General features: G+C 34.6%; 1 long non-coding RNA gene across 1 annotated transcript; it reads left to right on the plus strand.

Moving 5' to 3' along the window:
* Positions 1-8,057: 8,057 nt before the first annotated feature.
* Positions 8,058-9,111, plus strand: LOC121424423. Its single transcript, XR_005971375.1, has 3 exons — positions 8,058-8,108; positions 8,551-8,622; positions 9,045-9,111. It is a non-coding gene; the product is annotated as an uncharacterized LOC121424423 (long non-coding RNA).

Here is a 9,111-nt window from a genome sequence, read left to right on the forward strand (position 1 = left end):
TTTACATGTAAAAGATAGAATATGAAACGTGCTTAAACGTTTCATCTAGGTGTAAGAACTGCTGTTAAAATCGGTTCCGCCTGTGTATTTTTCAGGGATATACGATATACTGCTTTAGAGAGAATTACGGCTGGTGATTGGAACAATCTTTTGAAACTGCAGAAGCTGTAAGTTATAGACTCGGGGAATCATTTAAGTGAGGTCACAGGTTTTTTTCTCAATTCATGCGATGTCGAATAAAAATCTACATTTAATTTACGATATGATTACGATATGATTTTCAAGGACCAATATAGTCAATTTTAAATATGAATTTTATGCGGACATTGAAAGTATAATCTTCTACATCTACTATGTCCACAAAGAAGATTAGATTGACTGAGGTTGGGTAATGCTTCACATTTGAAAAGGGTGATGTGAATTGATTGAGAAACTGTGTGATTTGCGATTCGAAAAGGATTTTATTTTACATCGGGAAAAGGGAAAATATCCACCAGTACTTTTCCTTTTTAATTAGGCTCTTTATGAAAATATCTATATCTGTTAGGTTGTATAAAGTTAAATATTTTTGATGAAAATTACAACTTTTTGTCAAAATGACTGACATTTGTTTGAAATGAATCTTCGAATGGTTTTAAATCAAATATGATTGTTCTGTTCTGATCACTCGAAATTCAATCTCAATACCAGATCTCTTAGAAATAATATGATTGTGGACATCGATACTACAGCCTTCCAGAATATATCGAAGCTTGTACGTCTGTGAGTATTTGGTTTTAAACCAGTGACGTTAATTCCGGTAAGATGGTAAGGTGTATATCTAAACGTGCAAGGTATTAAGTAACCATTTCATAATCTCAAAATAATATTCTGTGTTAAATTTTTCTGTAGGATTTGTTGTTTGAATATAGGAATAAGGGTGCAAATTGTATAATCAGTCGAATCCTAACTGAAATTCTGTGATTTAAAATAGCAATTCGGTTTGTTGTAGCGATTGTTTTTCAATATAATGTTTATTTCTTGATATATTTCATATATATATATATATGTATGAGATAATATGTGACTGTTAATTGCATTATTTTATCAATCTTGATTCTGGTATTCTTTAGAAGCCAGCAGACTACATGTTATGTCACGAATTTATCCTTTAACTTGCGATCTTATAATCGTGTTGTCAATGATTCTCGTCCAACAGTGAATTGGAATCAAATTCCATATCCGAGGTGGATTTCTTATCAGGGCTCTCCTCATTATCTGAATTGTAAGATCGTGTTTTTTTTTATTATATACCATCATTTTAATAATCGTAATATCGAGAATATCTTTCTAATCCCAATAATGGATTTGATTTGTTTTCACTTTTGGGGGTTTCATTATAATAAGTAAAGCTGCCCTAACTTCCGATACTGTTAGACTTTCAATACATACGTGTACATTGTGCAACATCACGGTGAATACATTTAGATGTCGACACTTTGCAGCGGGGTTAGTTTTCAATTTGGCACATTCTTATATTACATCACAAATTTGAAAAAAATAAAATAAAAACATATCATTTTTTTAGTCAAGTGATAGGGGTAAAGAGATCACCCAATATCTGTATAACATTACATCACTGTATACATAAGTCTGTATTCCCTCCCTCTTCTCGTCTATGTCATGAAATTCATGAAAGTGTTTTGTCTGCGCTTATATGTCATAATTTATGTATGTTTTGAATTTACTGCTTGATTCAATGTTAAACAGGTACCTGTCACGAAACATGATTTCTAACTTGGATGGCACGTCGTTCAAGGGAGCAAAGTCACTCGTCAAAATGTGAGCTTCAATTCAGTCATATTTCACCGTCGTGAAAGCACGTTTTCAATCTGGTAAAATGTGGACAAAGCACTTCATTCCAACATGATTTCTGAAATAGTTAACAGGATGTATCCTGTTAGTGTTTGTTTTAATATCAATCTATTACATGCTGTATTTACCTATAGGGACGGGGTTCTCCTTAACGTTTAATTGTTTAACCCCCCTTTACCTGTATGTACGCTCTGCGTATGTGCTTGAAATGTTTCGTTGTTGGTTTAATAAGTATGCTTTTGCCTGGTATCACCTCAACCCTTAAGCTTGAAATGAAACGCTTGATAAAAAGGTATGTTAGCACCAGAATCAATATCAGACAATATTATGCATTGCCAAATCTTCCTTGCACATGGGTATATAAGAAAAGCTTTTTGTTAGAAATGTTAATTTGCACTTCATTTCAATGGGGAGGCTCTCCCCCCCCCCCAAAAAAAAAAAAAAAAATCAAGACCGTAGGGGAAAGAGAAGAAAGAACATCCTTTTAAAAGAGGGGGAAATATACTATTTGATGTAAACTAAACCTATCACAAAATAAGTTTTGAAAAGGCCAAAATTTTAGCTCTCGTTTTATTAACACTGTGTTCAACCCCAAACAATTTTAGGCTCACTGGCCCGTATTCTGAAGTCAGGTTTAACTTAGACCATGGTCTAATTCTGTGCTAAAATTATGGGAAGCCAAAAGTGTCAAAATTTCTTATTAAGTTCTATGTTTCTTATGTTTACTGTGCTCTTTACTGATTCATCGATGGTGAAGACAATCATCTATTTATACTTCCAAGACAATTCTGAATGATTTGAGAGCCAAATGAGCAGAAACATGATATCTCTACCATTAGTGATTTATGTAATAACTGGCTATCCATACTTAAACCATAACTTTAAACCTGAGTTTAAGTTAAACCCGACTTCAGAACACGGGCCATTGAATGGCTCATTGGATATAAACAACGTGGTCACATCTATTTGCTTTATTTTTGTTTTTCTTCGTTGTGGTTGTTGTTTATTCAATTTTATAGAAATTGACATCTGCTTGGATGAATTCGTTGCCTGTTGGAAATCGTTGGTAGTATGCTCTTGTTGGTCAGGACTAAAACAACTAGCCAAACAAATCTTATTTCATCAAAATGTTTTTTTTTTAACCACCAGAATACTTTAATTTCAACTCAAATTTATTTTCATATTCACAGAGTGCTCAGTTTTAATATACTATCTTCGCTGAAAGCAGGAGTTTTTGACGGACTGACAGTTTTAGAAATTTTGTAAGTAAATTATCAAAATGAAGACATAAGTAAATTTGATATTTCCTATTTCTGGAAAATTAATATTTCTGTCAGCGTAAATTTCCATTTTACCCAGTGAAAATCTTATTTAGCTAGGAGCGTAAAATACACGATAGTCCAAAGAGAAAACACAAATCGTTTGGGACCCTGACCTATTGGTAAATCGTACGGCTGACCATACAGTTCCATTTTTATTTCATATTCACATTCTTCACTTTAAACGGCATACGAACCTGCAGCCTTAATAACCCCACCTCAAGTCTTTAACAGCTCATATCTGGTCAGGTTTATTTCCCATGATGCAACACATTATAACACATCGCTCTTTGGTTATAATGGCTCTATGGTCAAACACAGTATGGCACAATTTTTAAGTCTGTCACTCAAACAACAATTAGTTTGAACTTTTTTGTAATTTAAAGTTTCAAACAGCTTCTTTAAAAAGTTGAAACAGTTGTTTAAAAGGTTTAAACAGTAGTTGTTACAGTGACGGGCTTAAACAACGTGCTTAAAATGTTAAACAGCGTTTTTATAGTGATCGGGCAACACACATTATTGTTCGATTCATTCGCGGTGACACGACATAATGCTCTTGTGACATTTGATCCGGTCTTAATATCCTCAGAGGAAGTAGGGTAAGAGTTAGGATTGTAACAGAGTTTTTGGTTCAGAATAATGTAAGGGTAAGGATTAGGGTTTATTTAGTTTTGGAAGTGAGTATTTATGTTTGGGTTTAATCTTGCAGATTTTCTATCGGAGTAATTATGAATACTGAAACACCATTCGTCCTATCTGTAAATTTCTTGTTAGAATCTTGTCAGATAACATCATCTCACATATCGACGGTGATGCCTTTCGCGGTCTTCGATCACTTGAACAGTTGTGAGTATCTACTATCTTCTTACAATGTTAAAAAAGAACATCAAGTAGAAATCAACAAACGGGGACTTTTCGATTTTTACGTTCACAAGTTGAATGCGACGTTCGAATGTCATTTTATTCTTTATATAGGAAGTTTTCGCTTAGCGACAAACGTAGGAATGGAGAACGGAGTAAATGTGTTGTAATACTGGTCATGTCAAAGATCAGCTGAAAAGTCTTTGTCGATTTTTTTTTAATCAAAACAGAAGTATAGTCCTTGGATAAATGATACATTTGCAATTTTTTATCAACTCTGAAACTAGGTCGAACCTGCTGTACCGGTTCACGAATTTTCGACAGAGTTGACCTTTGCCATATTTGGGGGATATGACATTTAATACTCCATTCTTGAATTATCCTTTCTTGTTTTGTGTTCGCTACGTACACAGTCAATCGAGTGACCAATACGAGACTCGAGGGTGTATTCGCAACAGCTAAGCAGAATGCGCTCTGGAACAGAGAGAAAGTATTTTCAATTGCCCTTCGTGACAATGAAGTCTTTGTCGATGGTCGGTGATTCGAAAGGACACTTTCGTCCGTGACTCTGGACAAAGAACATATTTGCCATTTTTCGTCAGCTTTGACCGTCGAACGAAACTGCTGTTCCGATTCACCAATTATCGACAAATGCCTCCCAGATTTTCATTTTGAGTTGACTTGCATTTTCATTGTATTTGCGGCGGTCTATTTTCATTCTGCGTTGATGAGCGAAAACACCCTATTGAAACGCTCAGCAAATAGTGGTGTACTGATGCTTGCCCATGCACTGTCGCGGTGCTTCACTTCACCGACGGTTTGGTTTATGCAGTGAACACAAAGTAGACTATTATTATGTACTAGTAGCAGTCTACTGGAAAACGTACAGATCGAAAAGTCCCCGATTATCTAATGAATGGACATTAAATTGATAAAACAATTATTTAATTGTTACTACTATTCATGGAACCACATATTTTGTTGGTCCTTATTCAAACATTTAGCAATTATTTCCTTTCTCATCCAGTCATATGTACTTAATGAAGAAATCTAGTCGAATTTCTCGACGAACTCTTAGTAGTTCGAAGATTGTAAAATACTCTTTTTTAATCATTATAGAGAGGCGGTGGACTATATTTTTCTTTATTAAGTGTTTCCTTTCAAGGAAAAAATTGTTAATTTAAGATTTTTTTTCTGAATATTTCCCGATTTCCTGATAAACGATGAATTTAATGAGTATTCCCTACTGGAAAAAACGCAGTGTGTGTGTGTCACCGTGTATTCACAGTGTGGAACACAATGTGAAATCACCTTCACACTGGTAGATTTGAGCATTCTAAGGTGTCACGCGCGTAAAACATTCCCCATAGACTTGTGTGTTAAAATGGCACTTTTGAAAAATTCATAAAAAATAAATGTGAAATTAGAGGGTGGAATGTTTACTACCATTGTATAGGATATATATCTGGCATTCCATATCTGACCAGGAAAGGGTAGCGTAGCCAGCTCATTTAAAAAATAAATTGCCATTTATGAAGATAACTATGAATGGATCAAATTTATCGACTCAAACAGTAAAATAGCCCTAATTAGTCCGCCAGTCAAAAAAATAGTTCCAAGTCACTTTTTTATCTTCTCAATTTGGTCGAAGGAAGTTCAGAAGTTACCATTTCTAGAATCAGTGTTAGATTTTGAATCCTATTCATACAGTTTTGTCAATCAGCAACATCAAATTGAAAAAAATTTGAATGGGTTGGGTCGAACGAATATCTTGAGCCCTCCTGATGTAATTAGGCTCATGGCACCTATATTATATGACCTATGAATTTTATTTTATTGAATAGCTACTTTGCTATTCTTTCATATCTGTACACTCACACTAGCACAAAGAAATGCATTGAAAATGCCTATTTTCTATGCAATGACCCATTTTAATGTATTACTCATACATGTTATATTCACTATATGGATGCATACATATCCTGCCTGCATACAGCCCAGAAGTGAATGTAATGACAATAGGTCCCTATTAATTGTAATATAAAGGTGTATTAAATTTTGTGTAGATATCAGGATACCAGAACTGCCTCAAACAAAATTACCAGATATACATGAGATTGAATGAGGAAACAATAAAAGTATAAGAACATACTACTTTAGTACATTTGCATTTGACCTATTATATCAAAATTTTCCTAGGGCTATATTGCCTCTCAGATGTAAGAAGGAAGAGATACATAAAATTAGATAGAAGAGAGAGAGAGAAAAAAAAGAGAGATAGAAAGAGAAAGAAAGATGATTTCATAGATGGCATGGCTTATAAAGAGGGGGGGGTAGACTAAGATTGGAGCACACAGCCACACCCCCCCCCCATCCCTCCATAGTTGAGCACTATTAGCCCTTAGATACCTTACCTTACTCTGTGCCTTTTTCTAAATACCTTCTTGAAGGTACCACTCTAGTTCTCTTCAGTAAAGTTCTCAAAGCTCCTCTCTACCCCTTTCCTTTAACATGAGCAATTTGTAAAGGTCTTTCTAATATTAAGTATGTGATGTACATTAACACATACCAATGATGAATCAGAACAAAAAGAGGCATAGACGCTCTATACATTGACCAGTCTACATATAGGCTTACATATACACAGACCTACTAACTTTATAGCTGATATGGCCTTGCTAGCCATTAAATCAATTATTTGCACCTCTTGATGACTAAACATATTGATATCAGTGAGAAATTGTTTGCTACTGAAGAGTTTGGCCAGGAATTCCATCCACTACTAGGGATTTCCCATATTACTTATAGGTGTCACGCGCGTAAAACATTCCCCATAGACTTGTGTGTTAAAATGGCACTTTTGAAAAATTCATAAAAAATAAATGTGAAATTAGAGGGTGGAATGTTTACTACCATTGTATAGGATATATATCTGGCATTCCATATCTGACCAGGAAAGGGTAGCGTAGCCAGCTCATTTAAAAAATAAATTGCCATTTATGAAGATAACTATGAATGGATCAAATTTATCGACTCAAACAGTAAAATAGCCCTAATTAGTCCGCCAGTCAAAAAAATAGTTCCAAGTCACTTTTTTATCTTCTCAATTTGGTCGAAGGAAGTTCAGTAGTTACCATTTCTAGAATCAGTGTTAGATTTTGAATCATATTCATACAGTTTTGTCAATCAGCAACATCAAATTGAAAAAAATTTGAATGGGTTGGGTCGAACGAATATCTTGAGCCCTCCTGATGTAATTAGGCTCATGGCACCCTAACAGTGCGAATCACATATTAACATATTCGAACATGTGAACACGCTGTAAACAGTCACACTGTCGAGGTGTCTACATATGTTCACACTATTGAATTCGAGCATTTTAAAAGTGTGAATAATAACACTAGTATGAACACACACGATCACCCCGTGTGACACTGTGTTCTTTCGAGAAGGAATACCTAGTTCCTTTATCTTTTTTCTTTCTTTTTACCTCAACCCAGGACTTTAAACCAAAACCAGATAACATTGGTTGATAGAGCGATGTTTTCAAGTCTACACAGCTTACGGACACTGTGAGTTAGTGTATGATCTCGCATACACCACTGAAACCACTGCTTAATTTTGAGACATTAAAATCCCACTCTTAACATGTTATACATGCTTCCAATCTTCCACTACTGGCGCTATAACTGTCTTTCAAAATAAGTATTAAAACCATATTTTTTCTCGTGTTGAAGTGGCTCACCGTTATTTTCTGCTTACATTTCCATTCAACATGGTCTTAATGTTCTTTCATATTTCTTGGCACCATAGGAGTTAGATTGATCAGATTTGCTTTTAATTGAAAAGTCAACACCATATTACAACTTTATATTTCGAGGTAGATTTTCCTCCCAATCGCAGTCTCTTTCATAGTGTTCCATCTTAAAAGTTCAAGACAAACAGGCACAGTTTCCATGTATTTATCGAATGATTTTGAATAAATTATTCTTCCTTCTAAAGGTCCTTGTCTGAAAACAACATATCTACCATAGAACCCAGGTCATTTTCCAATCTAACTGCTCTGAATAAACTGTAAGTATTCCATCGTATAAACAGGGAATTAATTACCTGATTAAGCCCCCCCCCCCCAATGCAAAACTTCTTTTTCGTCAAATAACATTTCAATGTACTGTATATGAAGATCATGTCAGTGACCTTCGATCACTTCATTACATTCTGCAACTAAATATTACAGAGGATGGTTATATATTATTATTAAAATGTGAATGATTCTGAAGACCACCTTTTTTACTTAAATCGAAAGGAGTGCATAGAACACTATTGGGTGTTTTTAGATAATAAATCATTCAAATTTGACGAAATACCATTTAACACTGAGTATTTGCGCTATGGATCAATTTATGCTATTGAGTTTTATGTAAACATATAATAATCTAATTTTACATGGCGTTAACTGCACCATCTAATCTCCTTTTTTCCAATTTTGTTTTCAAACTTCGCAAACAACTTGAAGATATCTTCGTGGAATCGGTCTGTCTGAAGTCGCTTCATTAACGTTCGATGGATTAATCGGTTTAGAGAGATTGTAAGTATACTGGGTCCCTTTTCAAATGCACAATTTCTATCACAAATTTGCAATCAGCCAATCAGATTAAAGGATTTCAGTAGCTTTTAACTGTTATTGCAAATTTGTTATTCTAACGACCTTTATGAAACAGGCCCCTGAATCATTAGGTTGACATTAACAATTCATTTCATGCGATAGGAAGTCATGCATTTACTTCTATCGTCAAACTATTGGTATTAATATTCATCGATAAGGATTATGTGGAAAATGAGTCCATGTATGTATCTTTGGTCTCGATCACGTATTACTGTAGCCCATATCGCTGTCAATAAAAATTTCCTATTTGATCCACATTTTGTTTTGTTTTTTTCTTCAAATCAATAACGACCGGTCAAATGTATCCTTACTGCATATGAAAAATTGCCTTCTGTTTTACCTAGGGATATGTCGAAAAACAATATTCGAGAGATTGCTGCTGATCAGTTGATTGGATTGCCTGCACTTGAA

This window comes from Lytechinus variegatus, chromosome 11 (genome assembly GCF_018143015.1).
Source record: "Lytechinus variegatus isolate NC3 chromosome 11, Lvar_3.0, whole genome shotgun sequence".
In the NCBI taxonomy this organism is placed as follows: domain Eukaryota; kingdom Metazoa; phylum Echinodermata; class Echinoidea; order Temnopleuroida; family Toxopneustidae; genus Lytechinus; species Lytechinus variegatus.